We start from the raw sequence: 16,990 nt of genomic DNA, 5'->3' as shown, positions 1-16,990 counted from the left end.
CTCAACACTGATATGAATGGTTTTAGACGCTACTTACACAAGTCCCATTTTCACTTGGTATTTCTAGGAGAATTTCTGGATATCCTTCCATGAAGACAGACATAAAGAAACTGTTTCTTTTCCCTGTAATGTCTCTGTTCCTTACAATAAATTACACTGTCCACACACTCACTGTTCCACATCTGACCTTTGTTTTTATTTTTGTTTCATACTTTAATAGAAGCTTTTTATCATTTTTGTTTTGTTTTTTTGTTTGCATGCTTTTTTTCTCTTTATGATTTTTTCTCAGTAGTTTTGTCCGACTTTGCTGGGTCCTACATTACTCTGAATCCACTGGCTTACTTCGATAGCTGTCGTTTTTCTCAGCTGCTTCTTTTGATCTAAGAGGTAGATGAGGGGTGTGTGTGAATGTGATGGGTCGGAGAGGAGGGTGGAATGGATAGGTGGGAAGGAAGATGGACACATAGGAACATTCAAGAGGACAGTGACAAGTTGGAAGATTGGATTGGTTTGAGGTGGGAGGAGGGGAAATGGGGAAACTGGTGAAATCCACATTGATCCCGTGTTGGAGGGTCCCATGGCGGACGATGAGGCGTACTTCATCCATTACTCAGGTGGTTAGGGTTTGGTGATAGAGGAGGCCCAGGACGTGCATGTCCTTGGTGGAGTGGGAGGGGGAGTTAAAGTGTTCAGCCACAAGGCGGTGAAGTTGGCCAATGTGGTTATACCAGAGATGGTCTCTGAAACGATCACAAGTTGACGTTCTGTCTTGCCAATGTAGAGAAGATCATTTCGGTTTTAATGGGTGCAGTACATGAGGCAATTTGTCTCCCTTCATCACCTATCATTTTCAACCCGCCACACCTCCTTCACATTTATCTCTCAGCCCCCTTGGCCCACAAGCCTCATTCCTGATGAAGGGCTTATGCCTTATACGTCGATTCTCATGCTACTAATATGCTGGCTGACCGGCTGTGCTTTTCTAACACTACATTCTTCGACTGTGATCTCCAGCATCTGCAGTCTCTGCTTTTTCCTCATACCTTCATGGCTTGCCTGATTCAGCTTTATAACGGTTACTTCAAATTAAACAACAACTGTCGTGTCCTCCAACATCAGAAACCAATAGAGGCAGCACCGTGGTTCATTGTCGAGCACTGCTGCCTCCAAACAACAGGGACCCCTATCTGATTCCAGACTCGGGCGAGTGTCTATGTGGAGTTTTCTCATTCTCCCCGCGTCTGCGTGTGTTTCCTCTGCATGCTCCGGTTTCCTTCCATAGTCCAAAGCTGTACAGGTCAAGTGAATTGTCCAGATGAAATTGCCCATGGTGGTCGGTGCATTAATCGGAGGGAAAGTGGTCTGGGTGGGTTACTCTTTGGAGGACAAAATGTGGACATTTTGGCCCGAAGGGCCTGTTTCCATATTGTAGGGAATCTAATTTCAAATAAAAGGTTGATGTCACTGTTTCCAAAAGGTCATTTGCAGCAAAGTTTTCAATTAGCTCTCCTGATCAACCAACACCAATTCCTAAATAACCTGATCTCGACTTCGGTGCAAAGTTAAAGCAAGCCATCTCGCGCATGCTCATGAAATCCATTTTCCCAGCATTAGCATTCAGTTGGGTTAACACAGTTTAGATATAATCTAAACAGTATGTTATTACTGCCGTATCCACAAATGTGCATATCTCATTTCCTGTTTTATAACATGCCCAGCATTTGTGTTGCAGCTTTCACTTTGATATATAACTCCCATCAATGCTTGCTTCTCATTGCTGTTTCTGAGCTCCACCTTACATGATTCAGTGAAATCTCAGCTAAGTTGGTCCTGGGGAGATTAATGGTAGAAGTCATCTCGCCACATTATTTATGCTCTTCTCAAGATTTGTGAGAATTTCTGCAGATCTCCCGTTGTACTGGTGGAGTAGAGAAGGACAATGATCTTTCAACTGTGCTGTATATTCCTCCAGACAGCTGAAACTACTCTAACCTGGGTGGGACCTTACAGCAGGCTGGTAAAGCTTTGCTGCTGCTGTACAGGGTCTTAGTGGGATCACATCCGGAGTAGTGTGTACATATTTAATCTCCTCACTGTAGAAAGGATATTGTTACATTGGAAGCAGTTCTGAGATGGTTCCCTCAACTGATTCTCGGAATGAGGCTGTTAGTTTATAATGAAAGGATGGACAAGTTGATCTAATACACATTGGACTTTAGAAGAATGAGAGGTGGTCTTATTTCAACATAGATGACCAGAAGGAGTCAGCAACAGAAGCCAATTGCACACATCATGGAGAAACCCATGCCATTCTCCAGCCTGTTACACAGTAAAAACAGAACGATATTCAAGCCTCGTTACACCAGAAGAGAACGTGGTTATTCTGTCCCTGTAGCCTGACATGCTGTTACAGGAAGAGGCCAATCAGCCCCTCGAGCCTAAAACACTGGACCCAGAGTAGGTGATAACGGACCAGTATCCTATTACACAGCAACAGGATCAGTCCATTCAGCCTCCTCAGTCTGTTACACAGGAACTGGAAGAGACCACACAGTGACTGGAGATTATTACACTGGGATAACAGGAGGCCATTCAGCCCCACTGAGCCTATTGCAAGTGAATTGGATAAGGATACAAACTGTCTGAGACTTTTTTTATGAAAAGGGAGGAGGTAATTCAGACACGTGTCTGTTGTAAGGGAACAGGCGAAGACCAATCACTCCGTCGTTCCCATCTCAGGGATGCATGAGGAGACCGTTCAGTATCTCCAGTCTGTTATAGGGGAATATGAAAAGATACATGAGCCCCTCGAGCTGTTATACAGCAACAGGAAGATTCCATAATCCCCCAACCCTCTAACACATCAACAGGCGGAGGTCATTCTGGCCTTGGAGACGACAACATGGGAACACCAGAAAGAGGTCAGCCCATCTAGTTTGTACATCAGCAGGATGATGAGTCAATTCAGCCACACATGGCTCTTACAGAGGAATTGTAGTAGATCTTAAAAACGTTTGCCCATTAAACAGGAATTCAAAGAAAACGTAAAGGCTTTCGAAAGGGAAGAACTTATAAAAAATGGTATGCATTAGGGAGTAGAGCTTAACGATAAACTATAGTAATTTAAGGCAAATTGTGAGAATGCATTGTTCAGGACATTTGCAAAGTTACACCACACTCCATCAGAGTCAACATGGTTTTACGAAGGCTAAATCATGTTGAATTATTTGCTTCTTACGTGCAGTTTTCCAATCCAGAAAGACACAATATTAGAAGAGATCACAGAGAAAAGAGCAGCTGGGGGTCATGTTTTGAAACTTCCAACAATTCTGGGACCCCAAGAGGCCGCTGAAGCCTGCATCTAAAAACAAAGGAGTAGACCTGGTCTGGGAGAGCTGTCCGCTGCCCTTCCATTGTTCCCGCTGTTTTAATAAAACCTTAAGGCCTCCTCAGATATTTACTTCAGTCGTTTTCAGATGGTAGCTCGGTACCTCTGCCTTTAAGATCTGTCTTCAAATACGTCAAAGAGAAAATGAGCTTTTTAAAGTGACAGTATCATCAAACCTCCCACTTTGAAAAAAGTGAACTACCAAGATATAACTGTAGCTTCATGTTAAACCCCTTATTCTTACTCTGTTAGTAGACTACAATACATATATATGATATTGACACTAAGCGTGCAAACATTCACAACTCCATTCTATTTCAGTCAATTTACTCCTGCCACAGAATGCCTCTGTCATTCTTCATCCAAGTCGCGACAACTTGGCAGCAAATACAGTTTCTCTTCCTATCACTTGTATAACTTTCAAATTGAATGACAATAATAGTAACCTTTATCTGAACAGACTGGAAATATTCTCGCAAATTTGTCCAAAAACGTGGATGTTATGATCAGTATATAGATTTTGCTCAGGCATGTTATTGGCAATGTAAATAATGCAACGTTGCAACGCCAACACCAAGCTCAAGATCACCTTCCCAATTGAGAAATATCTTTGTTGATGGTTTCAGGGGGCACTCCAACCGAACATTACTTAATGGAGCACTTCTCATCTCTCTCATAGTCCTTCTGAATGGCATATCCCCTTATGTCTCAGCATAAAAGAATTACATGCGTCCGCACCTCTTAATGCTGTAACCTCTTTACCTGCTACTCCTGTCCTACGCCAGTAAAGCTTCCTCTCACAGGTATATGGTTTAAAAAGATCTCGCACATTCTTCTTAATCCCTCACAGATTGCAAACTTTGATTTATGGACCAACAGATAATCATCAGCCATTTCCCCTTCTAGTCGTGCCATTTTAACTCTCTGTTCCTTCACACGAGTCCTCACGACTGCAGGAAGTGAATTTTTGAACTTCTCCCAAGTAGAATCTCTTTAAGAGTGTCATAGGTTTGCTCTCCTTTTAATGTCCTTATGCACCTTTTAAAATTACTTTGTTTGATTTTTTCAAACTCCATGTACGTTTAACCAGAGATGCTATTTTAGATTCCTGAAACACTGTCTGTTGGCTCCTGGCACAAGCTCATATGCACTTCAGATGGCTTTCTTCACCTTCTCATACCCTCCGCCCGTACGATCAGGATCCTGGAATACCCGCTTAATGGCATTGTGGGTCAATCCACAGCAAGAAGACTGCAGCGATTCAAGAAGGCAGCTCACCACCACCTTCTCAAGGACAAATAGGAATGGGCCTATTAATGCTGGTCAGCCAGCCATGCCCAAGTCCTAGAAATGAATTTTTTAAAAAAGATATTGGCCAGGATTGGGATTGAGTCCCATGAAGGAAACGGAATTTTGTAAATTTAATAGAGGGCAATGACCTCCACGCTCCCAATATTTAAATAACAAGGGTAGTGAGACGGTGGTTCACATCTGAAAGTGAGTAGGTCAACATAGAGACCCATGAGTAACACTGCCAGAATCAAGGAGGGAGACAGTAATTGAACAAGCTCCCAAACGCAGTTCGTAGTGGTCTGCAGAGTGAATATCTGGATTCAGAGATTCAACATGAAGAATTATAATGGCAAGAAATGAAGACTAGATGAGAGAACAGAAATGCAGTCATAACTGATTTATAGAAAAAAAAAACATACCTGGATGGTGAGACTTACCAGCAACACCAACGATAGACAGAAGAGGATAATAAAAACATTGAATAATCCGAAGGACATAATAGATCCGCAATGATAATGACAACCAATGATAATATGTAGAAAGAAACCAAACATAAAAAGATAAACCCCTGTCCATTGTTGGAACATTCCAGTCTAATGTTCTCAGTTTCTTATTCATTGTTGGAACACTCCTGTCTCATGTTCTCAGATTCTGATCCCTTGTTGGAACATCCCAGTCTAATATTCTCAGATTCCGTTCCATTGTTGGAACATTCCAATCCAATGTTCTCAGATTCTGTTCTATTGTTGAAACATTCCAGGATTATGGTCTCTCCTCCCCTTCTCCATCTTGAGCTGCTGATCTCTGTTAGGGCTGTCAATGATGCTCCACCTCATACTTTGGGATAACACATTGAACGGTGTCCATTTATCATTAAAAGATGACAACTCTCCACTGGGATAATTAATTCCATGGAGACTGACATTAATTACAGAAACCGAACAAACAGGCTCAGTTAACCACTTCCCTACATAACATTTCATGTCATAATAAAATGCAAAATTTACTCAGTCTCAATGGAATGGATGACGGTGACTGACAGACGGACTTTACATTTTTCCTTTTTATTAACTTTTTTCCATGTAAGTTGGAGTATTGCTGGAGCACCGCAGGGCTGTACATGCCCCACTCTGTTTATAAAGGAGACAGTGATAAAATAACAGACCAGTTGCAAACAATGTCTGGTGGGGGAATTTTCTGGACACATTAACTCAAGGGAGAAAGGTGATCATCAAGGGATGGGAGGGGGAGTTAAAGTGTTCAGCCACGGGCTGGTGGGGTTGGTTGGTGCGGGTGTTTCAGAGATGTTCTCTGAAGTGTTCCGTACATTGGCGTCCGGTCTCCCCAATGTGAAGCAGACATCAGGAGCAACGGATTCTGTCGGCCACGCCTGTGGACTTGCAGGTAAAACTCCAAAGAATGTGGAACTACACTTTGGGATCACGGACGGTGATGAAGGGGGAGGTGCGGGTCCAGTTTTTCCAATTTTTGTGGTGGCAGGGGAAGGTGGCAGGAGTGGAGGGTGGATTGGTGGTTGGCAGGGACCTGACAAAGGAGACACGCTGCGAATGTTCTTTATGGAACGCAGATCGGGGTGGGGAAGGAAGTATATCTCTGGTGGTGAGGTCTGTATGTAGGAAGCGCAAATGGGGGAGGATAATGCATTATATCTGGAGATTGGTGGGGCGGAAGGTGAGGAACAGGGTGTCCTTTCCCTGTTGCATTGTGAGGGGTGGGATTCGAAGGCGGAAGAGCGGTAAGTGGATGAGATGCTGTGGATGGCATTATCGGCCATATTGGAGGGGAAATTGCTGTCTTGAAGAAGGAGGCCATCTGGGGTTTACACTGGATTCAGAGTGTGCTCCTGGAAAAGCACAGCAGTACCGGCAGCATCCAATGAGCAGCAAAATTCGACGTTTTGGGCAAAAACCTTTCATCAGAATTTGGACAGTTTCTAGCAACATTGATTCACCTCCTCCTTGGATGCTGCCTGACCTGCTGTGCTTTTCCAGCACCACACTCTTGACTGTAATCTCCCGCATCTGCAATACTCATTTTCGCCTACACGCTAGGTTCTGCCACTTCTGTAATACTGCCTTTAATTCTGTTCTCACTGCTGTAGAAAAGATGTTAAACTTGAAAACGTGCAGAAAAGATTTCCGAGTATATTGACAGTGTTGGGTAGGTTGGTGGTGGCGAGTGATGTTGAGCTATACGGAGATTATGAAAGGGTTGGGGATATGTTCCCTGAAGAGTTGTTTCTGAGAAGTGACCTTACTGAGGTTTATCGCAGTGAATCCCGATGCTCCAGGGAGAGCAATGTCAAAGGTCAGGGAAATAGATAGGACAGTTATTTACATTAAAACTGGATAATAACTCATCGACAACATATTGGCAAACGCTGAAAGTAGACTGAAGAATGGGACTGGCTGGAGGAATCATAATTTGGAGGGTCCAATCAAATGAATGGGAACAAAAATAAAGCCATTGCCATATCAACTGAAATGATCAATCATATCACATTCTAAATCCACCTTACAGAATCAGACTCGACACCATCAACCCAGAGGAGATATGTTTTCAACATGGAGCACTGCGCAGACTCGGCTAGTGTACTGCTGAACACCACGCTGCAATCAGTCCACAATGGAATACTGTGCAGACCTCAGCAGTGCATTGATCTATAACCCCAGATGAGATATGTGTTCAGCAGGGAGCACTGTGCAGACCGGACTGGTGTTCTGTACAACACAACCCACAATCTACCCAGAGAGGAAAGGTATGCAGACCACAGCAGTGCATTGATCGATAAACCCAGATGAGATATGTGACCGGGTGTGGATCTGTGTCCATCATCCCAGTGCATTGTCCAGTAACATTGTGTGAGCTCAATGTCCAGCGTAGGAAAACTTACAGCCCATGCTGGAAGTGAAAGGATATGCAGCTCCCATCCATTTACAGCTCCAAATCTGCATTGTGTCATGACACAGGTGCTGTCGGTGTGAACATCACTGCCAGGGAGAGATGGCAGGGGAATCACTTTGAGTATCACCAAATGGGAGGAGTTTGGCGAGTAGACAGAGTCGGGGAGACTGAGAAACAATGTCATGGAAGGTGTTGCTCCCAGGTTCCAGAATGCTGAAATGAAGACATTTCAACAGTATCCTGCAACATGCACCAGTGTTTCCAGGAATGATGGTTGAACAGGTTGTTGGTGTGAGTTCAGATGATTGCGAGTATTAGATGAGCACTTGTTCTGCAGCTTTGTAACTGGGAGTAGGGTCAGCAGATTCTTCGACTCATTAGGTTGAATCGAACAATAACTTGTCTCAGTAACATTTTCATTGAGTGCGATGGAAGGATTGTCCGTATGAGACTGAGCTAGTTTCCTGGTGCTATCTTATCGAACTCATCTCATTAACTACCCACCCCATTCCATAGTGTCCCTCTCATTTAATGCCAGCCCGATTCTCCAAACTGTCATGGCTGGAGGTATTGACGAACGCCCACCCAACCCAAGACATTCTGTGATCCCTGACACTGGTGCCATCTTTAAAATCGAATTGAGCTTTCTCTCTTTGGAGCTGCCCTACACAATTTACCCATCGCATGCCGGATAAGAAACAATTACACCACGGTTTGTCAGCAGAGACATGGGGATTCTGGTGAATGAGTTAATACAGAGGAGGACCATTCTCTTCCCAGAGTCGGCCACAATACCAGACCCATCGAGCATGGTCTGAGCTCAGCATTCCGCTCAGTGCAGTATATGTTGTCTACAGAAATGTCTAGCAATACAGGACAAGCAATAACAACCACCCCACTCTGTCAGGGTAAGGCTCACCATATTCTTCCTGCTCCCTCGCACTCACTGCGTATCTATTATAGCATCTACCCCCCAAAACGGCTCATGCTCCACCATTCTCATTACTACAGAGAACAACTCCCCCTCCCACACCCTTTCTCTCTCTCTCAATGAATCATAGACCCATAGAGATGCACAGCATTGAAACAGAACCTTCGGTCCAAACTGTCCATGCCAACCAGATATCCCAAGCCAATCTATTCCCACCTGTCAGCACCCGGCCCATATCCCTCCAAACCCTTCCTGTTTATCTACCCATCCAAATGCCTGTTAAATGTTACAATTGTACCAGACTCCACCACTTCCTCTGGCAGCACACTCCATACACGTACCACCTTCTGCTTGAAATGTTGCCCCTTGGGTCTCTTTTATATCTTTCCCCTCTTAACCTAAATCTATGCCGTATCGTTCTTGACTCCCCGTCCACAGGGAAAAGACTTTGCCTATTTATCCTATCCATGCCCCTCATAATTTTGTAAACCTCTATAAGGTCAACCCCTCAGCCTCCGACATTCCAGGGAAAACAGCCCCAGCCTGTTCAGCCTCTCCCTGTAGGACAAATTCTCCAACCCTGGCAACATCCTTGTAAATCTTTTCTGAACCCTTTCAAGTTTCACAACATCTTTCCGATAGGAAGGAGACCAGAATTGCACACAATATTCCAACAATGGTCTAACCAATGTCCTGTACAGCCGCAACATGACCTCCCAACTCCTGTACTCAATACACTAACCAATAAAGGAAAGCATACAAAACGCCGTCTTCACTATTTTATCTACCTGCGACTCCACTTTCAAGGAGCTATGAACCTGCACTCCAAGGTCTCTTTGTTCAGCAACACTCCCTAGGACCTTACCATTAAGTGTATAAGTCCTGCTAAGATTTGCTTTCCCAAAATGCAGCGCCTCGCATTTATCTGAATTAAACTCCATCTGCCACTTCTCAGCCAATTGACCCATCTTGTTCAAATCCTTCTGTAATCTGAGCTAATCCTCTTCGATGTCCAATAACTCTCCACATTTTGTGTCATCCGCAAACTTACTAACTGTACCTCTCATGCTCGCATCCAAATCATTTATGTAAATGACAAAAGGTAGAGGGCTCAGCACCGATCATTGTGGCACTCCACTGGTCACAGGCCTCCAGTCTGAAAAACAACCCTCCACCACCACCCTCTTTCTTCTGCCTTTGAGCCAGTACTGTATCTAAATGGCTAGTTCTCAATGTATTCCATGAGATCTAACCTTGCTAATCAGTCTCCCATGGAGAACCTTGTCGGACGCCTTACTGAAGTTCATGTAGGTCACATCTACTGCTCTTCCCTCATCAGTCCTCTGTTACTTCTTCAAAAAAACTCAATCAAGTTTGTGAGACATGATTTCCCACGCACAAAGCCATGTTGACTATCCATAATCAGTCCTTGCGTTTCCAAATATATGCCTATCCTGTCCCTCAGGATTCCCTCCGACAACTTGCCCACCGCTGCTGTCAGGCTCACCAGTCTACAGTTTTCTGGCTTGTCTTTATCACCCTTCTTTAACAGTGGCACTACTAGTCTTTTTGCATCTCACCTGTGACTATCGATGATACAAGTACCTCAGCAAGATGCCCAGCAATCAATTCTCTGGCTTCCCACAGAGTTCTCGGGAAAGCCTGAGCACGTCCTGGGGATTTTTCCATCTTTACACGTTTCAAGACATCCAGCACTTAATCCTCTGTGATATAGACATTTTGCACGATGCCACGACCTATTTTCCTACTGTCTATGTCTTCCATATCGTTTTTCACAGTAAATACTGATGAAAAATATTTATTAAGTATCTCCCCAATTTTCTGTGGCTCCACACGAAGGCCGCCTTGCTGATCGTTGAGGGGCCCTATTCTCTCCCTAGTTACCATTTGACCTTAATATATTTGTAAAAACCCTTTGCATTCTCCTTAATTCTACTTGGCAAAAATATCTCATGTCCGCTTTTTGCCCTCCCGACTTCCCTCTTAAGTATACTCCTACTTCCTCTATACTCTACTGAAGATTCACTTGATCTATCCTGTCTATAGCTGACATATGGTTCCTTCTTCTTCTTAACCAAACTCTCAATTTCTTTAGTTATCCAGCATTCCCTACACCTACTAGGCTTTCCTTTTCCCCTGACAGGAATATACTTTTGCTGCATTCTTGATATCTCATTTCTGAACCCTTCCCATTTTCCACCCCTCCCTTCACCTGCGAACACCTGCCTCCAATTAGCATTCGAAAGTTCTTGCCTAATACCGTCAAAATTGGCCTTTCTCCAATTGAGAACGTCAAATTTTAAATCACGTCTATCCTTTTCCATCACTTTTTTAAAACGAATGTCATTATGGTCCCTCTATCTCTCTGTCTGTCTGTCTGTCTGTCTCCCTCTCTCCCTCTGTCTCGTTCTACTTTACCCCCAACACTAATATCATTGCATGGATATAATACTGTGGACTGACTCCCTCCGGACACCACACCGTATCCCCCATCGTCACCTAGACCAGCATTAACAGCAGGATCACCCTCCCTCCCTCATTCCCTTTCTCCCATTCCAGGAGAAACAGACTGGAATAGGACAGAAAGGGCTAAGCCGGGTGGTGGAATGCCCGATATCGGTTCCCACACACCCCTCCCCATCTGGATAGGACCCTGGTAAGAGCCTGAGAGGACTGGGACATCTCATGTGGAGATTCTGAAATATCCACGTCCCACCGACCGAGTAAGGTGCAATGTACAGTGAAAGGTATTTCTCACTTTAAACCCATTGGCAGCTCCGACTCCCCTTGGCACAACTCAGAAGCCGTGGCCCCGAAGCCATCTCCCTTTTGTATCGAGCTGTTACAAATGGAATCCCCACGGTCTCGGTGGGCAGGAGGGTGGGATCACAACACATCGTCAGGATTCCTGAAGAAGGGCTTATGCCCGAGACATCGATTCTCATTCTCCTTTGATGCTGCCTGACCTGTTGCGCTTTTGCAGCAACACATATGTTATCTCTGATCCCCAGCATCTGCAGTCCTCACTTTCTCACAACACATCGTCTCCACTACCTCCAAGGAAGGGAGCACGGAAGCTCCCTCCTACACCTCCACTTGCAAACAGCTCAGATACTGAAACTGATCTGCAATAGTACTGCTCTCCCCACTTCTCCTGACATTGTCAATAATCTGTGCTTATATACACCCAGCGCTCTCTATTCCTACACCCCCTTTACAATAGTACAGAATGTTTTATATTGACTTTCAGAGTTATTACTACCAAGGTGCATCTCCTCACACTGCTCTGCATTGAGCCTGATCTGCCATAAACCTGAAAACTACACCAATGTGTCACTGTCCTTTTGGAGTCCCACAGTGTGCTCCACACACTTTATAATACTTCCAGGTTTGGTATCTGCAAATTGAAATTGAAATTGTCCTACAGTCACACTCCACACAGAAATACTGACTCACTCACAATTCTGAGCAATTGCAATTTAACACACTCCCTGAGAACAGATTTAAAAAACTGATGCACATCAGACAGAATGATCGAATTACTGACAAGATTACCATGGAGCAAGAGAAATACGGTTAGACATTCCATGTCTATTTTTGTTTCTTTGTATTAGTGAGTGTCTATAAGCCTCTGTCTTAGTGTGTGTCTATCTGTGTGTGTCAATGTGGAGCGAGTCTGGCAGTATCAATGGTGTTTAAAGTGATGTAATATCCCCCTGACACGAGATCCAAGGAAGGGTCGTTTCGTTTCTGTCCAAAGATGCTGTTAGACCTGTTGAGTTTTCTGTTGCTGTCAGTCTCTGCTGGCCTCCCCACATCACTGTACAGTAGGGGTATAGGGTACAAATCCTCATGAATTCAGTTTGGGAGGGACAGAGGGAGGTCAGCAGCTCACAGCACCATCAACACACACACACAGGCACACGCACACAAACACACACAAAGACCCACACATATACACAGAAACACACACACATATAAACACACAGACACACACAAAGACCCACACATATACACAGAAACACACACACACATAAACACACAGACACACACAGACACAGACACACACACATAGACACACAGGCACAGGCACACACACAGATAAACACACAGACACAGACACACGCGCGCACCCACAGACACACACACATAAATACACAGACACACACCCACAGACACGCACACACACAAATACGCACACACACTCACAGAAACAGGCACACACAGACGCAGGCACACACACAACCACGCACAGAATCAGACATAGACCCACACTCACGGGAACAGACACACAGACGCAGACACACACAATGAAAACAAAACAGATAAATGCACAGATGCACACACACACAGAAACAGACACACATATGCACATACAACTGCACACACACACATACACGTACTTACAGAAACGCCACACCCACACATGTACACAGACACACACCCACACACACAAACCCAGAGGCAGAGAGACACACAGACGCACAGACACACAGAGACGCACGCACACCGATCGACACCCACGTGCCTGCGCACACACGCACACAGACACATACAGCCACAGATTTCACCAGTTTCCTCATTTCCCCTCCCCTACTTATTCCAGATCCAACTCTCCAACTCGGCACCTCCTTCTTGAACTTTACTACCTGTTCATCTTCTTTCTCACCTATCCACTCCACCCTCCATTCCGACCTATCACCTTCACCCCACCTTCATTTAACAGTCGCCTTCCCAACTACTTTCCTACCTACCCCCACCCAGCACTACCCCCTCACATTTATCCCTTGGCCCACAAGCCTCATTCCGAATGAAGGGATTATGCTACATATTTAGACTCTCTTTCTCCGTGGATGCTGCTTGAACGTTTGTGTTTTTTAAGCACCATACCCTTTCAACACAGGCAAATACACACACACACACACACACACACAGAAACACACACAGAAACACACACACAGACAGACAGACACACATACCGACACACACACCAGATCATCAACGCCACACTCACAGGAATCCGATTCACTAGAGAGGAAGAAAAGGACAACCAACTCCCATTCCTAGACGTGATAGGTACAGAGAACACTGAACGGAGAATTCACCACAAAGGTTTACAGGAAAGCTACACCCACAGACCAAGTCCTAAACTATGAAAGCAACCACCCAACACACACAAACGAAGTTGCATCAGGACACTATTCAAAAGGGCTACAACACACTGCAGCACACCAGAACTACAAGAAGAGAAAGAGGAACACCTATACAAGGTATTCGCCAAAAACGGATACCCTCGCAATTTCATCAACAGATGCTGAAGGGAGAGACAACGGAACGAGGACATGCTGCAACCCTAAGGACTAGCCACACTATCAGACATCAGGAGCATTTCTGAACTGACAGCCAGACTATTGCGACCACTAGGACTCATAACAGCACACAAACCAATAGCCACGCTCAGACAACAACTCACCAGAACGAAGGACCCGATAGCCAACATGAGCAAAACAAATGTAGTATACAAAATCCCATGCAAGGACTGCAGAAAACACTACATCGGACAAACAGGAAGACAATTAACGATCCGTATACACGAACACCAACGAGCCACGAAACGACACGACCAGCTATCCTTAGTAGCCACACAAACAGAAGACAAGCAACATGAATTCGACTGGGACAACACTACCATTATAGGGCAAGCCAAACAGAGAACAGCCAGGGAATTCCTAGAGGCATGGCACTCATCCACAGACTCTATCAACGAACACATCGACCAGGACCCAATATACCGGTCACAACAGAGGACAACTGGAACTGACAACCAGAAGCGGCAGAGACAGGCCACGAGAAATGCCGGAGGAAACAGCACAGAAGCGCTTCACAGGAAGCTCCCAAGCACTGAGGATGTCACCTAGACAGGGGACGAAACGTTTGCAAGACAAATTCCCAGCTTGGCGAATAGAACCACAACAAAGAATAGAGATAATTACTTATTATCAGATTGGAAAGCTGTCACTAGTAAAATTCCTCGGGGATCAGTGTGAGATTATCAATGGTTTAAAATCTAGAATAATGATTTGAATGATGGGACTGAAAGGATTGGAGCCTCAATTTGCCCACACACTAGGATCGTGATTAAATAGGATGTCAAGTGGAGACACAGTGTCTGCAATGGGATACAGACAGGGGAGGGTCGTGAGCAAACCCTCAGCAAAAAAAAAAATATGTGCAATGTGAGTGATGGGACGTTTGTGTTATGCACGAAGCATGAAACAACAGTAAATTATGTAACTGGAGGCAGAATGCAGAACTCAGTGGTACAGAGATTTGCATGTACTGGTACATAAATCACAACAAGTTAGTCTGTAGATGCAGCACTTGATTTGGAAAATAAATGAAGTGATACCTTTTTCTTGACAAAGAGTATTGGGTCGGATCTTAAGGAAGTTTTACTGCATCTGTACAGGCCGTTGTTGAGACAGCATCTGATGTACTGTGTGTGGTTGTAATTCCACTGAAGTGAAAACAAATAGCTTTTGAAATGTTTCACAGATGTTTCTCTTTACTCGTTCTTGCAATGAAGGCATTATGTTATGAACGATTCGGTGTTTAGGCCTGAGAATGAGAAATCTTCTTATTGACTATATAAGATTTCAACTGGTGAATGCCTGATGGATATTTAACCTTCTATGGGAGAATAAGACTGGGGAGCTAATTTAAAAATAAGATGCATTCAGTGAAATGCAGATATTGTGAAGATATCACAAGTTGTATTATAAACGTATACGGGAACATCTTAAAATCTAGTGGCGCTATTTGTTCTGAAATATATGGCTGGATGTCCAACAGCAACAGTTTTGTACCTACAGGGAGCAGGGAATGCGATGGAGTCATACAGTAGAGGTACTGTTCAAATAGACTTCATTTGGTCCACTTTGGGGCCGGATAACGTCATTGTGTGATTCAGCTCAGGGAGGGAGAAAATGCATCATTCATGAGAAGGAACATCCATTTGCTCCCTCTCTCTTTATGTTCCTCTTCCCAGCAACATGTGTGAGCTGAAACCTCCTCAGTCATCTTTACCACTCATGGAGGATTCCTGTCAAGGATTCACTGGAATCGCCCCACCGTCCGAAGTAAAGGGAAGTCAGCTAACTCCATCTGTACCAGGAAGTAATCCCATTGCCAGTAGCTTTTAAGAACAGAATAGCTATATAAACTGAATGATATTTGGAACTATCACTCATGTTTCCTTTAGTCATGAGTTCAATTAATATTTGGGCACAGTTCTTTCAAGTTAACGTTCTACAGAGATTATATTTTCAGTTTCTCGTCAAACCTGTGCATGTGTTAGTATTTTTAGAGAGATTTTCTATATTCAAACCGTTTGCCATTCATCTTTCCGTCGTGTTTGAGTAACTTTGTTTCGGTCATAAACTTGTTAATTTTAGCAGACTAAAGAATCCTGCCTGAATTATCCCTAACCCTCACACTTTCTGAGAAAAGTATTGTTGGTCTTATTACCAACTAGTTAAATTAACATTTGCAGTGAGCAGCGGAAGTGTGGAACGAGGAAGGGGAATAATTTCCTGAACTATCGATCAGTGAACCTGACTTCATTGATGTCCATATTGTTGGAGAGCATTGAGAGGGTCAGGATGTCCATGTAGTTGCAGATGTAACACCTGATGAAGGATAGTCAACATTGCTTTGTTCATGGGAAATACTTTCTAACAAAGTTGATTGCATTTTGTGAAGAGTTGACAAAGAAGATTGGTGATTGCAGTGTAGTAGACGCTGTCCATGAAGACTTCAGCAAGGCATTCGACAGGATTCCGCATGGCAGACATGTTAGTAAGGTTAGGTCACAAATAGATCCAAGATAAGCTAGCCAAATGACTACAAAATTAGAGAGAAGCTCGGAGACAGAGGGTGACAGTAGACTGCTTTTCAGACAGGAGACATATGACCAGTGATGTGCCACAAGGAGCAGTGCTGAATCCACTGATTTTCATTATTTATATAAATGATTTGAATGTGAATACTCGTCTGTTTATTTTGTTTACAGATTACATTAAGATTAGAGATGCAGTGGCCAGCAATGTTTATGTCAGAGTGCAATGGACCTCGATCAGATGGCCCAGTGGACCAAGGAGTGACAGATGGAGTTAAATTTAGATAAATGTGAATTGTTGCATTTTGGTAAGGTAAAATAGGGCAGGACATATACAATTAATGGTGAGATCCTGAGGAATGTTGTTGAACACAAGTGTGCAGGCACATCGATCCTTGGAAGTAGATCACAGGTCGACAGGGTGGTGAAGAAGGGGTTTGGTTTGCTTGCCTTTATTGATCACTTCATTGAGTATGTGAGTTGGGAGATCATGTTTGCGACTGGGCAGGATGTTCGTGAGGCCAGATTTAGAATA

Source organism: Chiloscyllium punctatum, chromosome 33 (assembly GCF_047496795.1).
Source record: "Chiloscyllium punctatum isolate Juve2018m chromosome 33, sChiPun1.3, whole genome shotgun sequence".
NCBI lineage: Eukaryota > Metazoa > Chordata > Chondrichthyes > Orectolobiformes > Hemiscylliidae > Chiloscyllium > Chiloscyllium punctatum.
The sequence above is the reverse complement of the archived record's forward strand: the minus strand, read 5'-3'. Positions refer to the sequence as shown.